Consider the following 1272-nt stretch of genomic DNA (forward strand, 5'->3'; position numbering starts at 1 on the left):
CTCTAATCTCTCTTGTTTATTTTGCTGTTCGTGCTGCCACTGTTGTAGGCTTTCTTGCCAATGCTGTTGTATCTCTTCTTGCTTTTTTTTTGCTGTTCTTGTATTGCTGCCATCTAATCTGCTGAGCTGTAGTTTGATTTGCCACTTCTCGTTTCCATCTTCTTCTTTTTTTTTTCTGTCCCACTCTCTGACACCAATTTGTTGTGTATCTGCTTGTTTGTTAATTTCCGGTATAAATTCTTTCCGAGGAACTTCAGCGATACAAGTTTATTCTTTCTTAATACAACTTTGTAATACACAGAATTTCCACAGTCTCGATAATTTTTCTCTCTACGAGTACAAACACACACTTTATATTACCGTCACTACCGTTAGCTTCACTCAATTATCTATCTATCTATCTCTTCAATCGTGCTGGTTTTTCTCGCCAGGCTTATATACTAAAAAGAGGGCGTATCGAATGCACTGGAGCCTTCATGATCCTTCGAGAAACTCCAGCGCGCATGCTCCCAGCGTCGCGTGACTTCAGCTGTCGTAACAATATAATAGTGTGTTGGGCTTAGTAGAACTCTGATTATGTTAAATTATAAAAAGATTATTATCTATTTTTCGTTCATCGATAATTAATTAAGTAAAATTTATAGGTTTGGCTAGTAATCTTATGGTCTCTGAATAATTTCAAAAATATAGCAACTACCGATTTTGTAACACCAAATAGTGATTCAAATCAGAAATATTAATCAAGTGCTAAAACTCATTATGAAACCTGAAAAATAAATATTTATCAGGTACAATTAAGTTATTAAACCTTTCTATGTTTGTAAGTACTTTTTAATAATACGATTAAATTAGCAACTTACGTTTTAAATGTTTGACATCATCATTAATGGGTATATCATTAAGCTTAACTAAATTAAACTAGTTTTACATTCGCAGAGATTTAATAAATCTTAGTAAAACAAGAGTTAATTAAAACACGACCCCTAAAGATTTTTGTACAAAGGTTCAGCCAGAACTTGTTTGTTTATAGTTAAGCACAAAGCTACATAAAGGACTATCGGTGCTCTGCCCACCACGGGTATAGAAACCCGGTTTTTAGCGTTGAAAGCCCGCAGACATATCGCTGTGCCACTGTGGGTTCAGCCAGAACTATATCAATTTGTAACATTCCTCTTTCTCTCCATATGCTTGTATCTTTTATATCTGTTGTATTTTTCTCTTTCTTTAACATATTGCTGTGTATCTGCTTGTTTGTTAATTCCCGGTATAATT

The sequence above is a fragment of the Limulus polyphemus genome, unplaced genomic scaffold, assembly GCF_000517525.1.
Source record: "Limulus polyphemus unplaced genomic scaffold, Limulus_polyphemus-2.1.2 Scaffold1578, whole genome shotgun sequence".
Taxonomy (NCBI): Eukaryota; Metazoa; Arthropoda; class Merostomata; order Xiphosura; family Limulidae; genus Limulus; species Limulus polyphemus.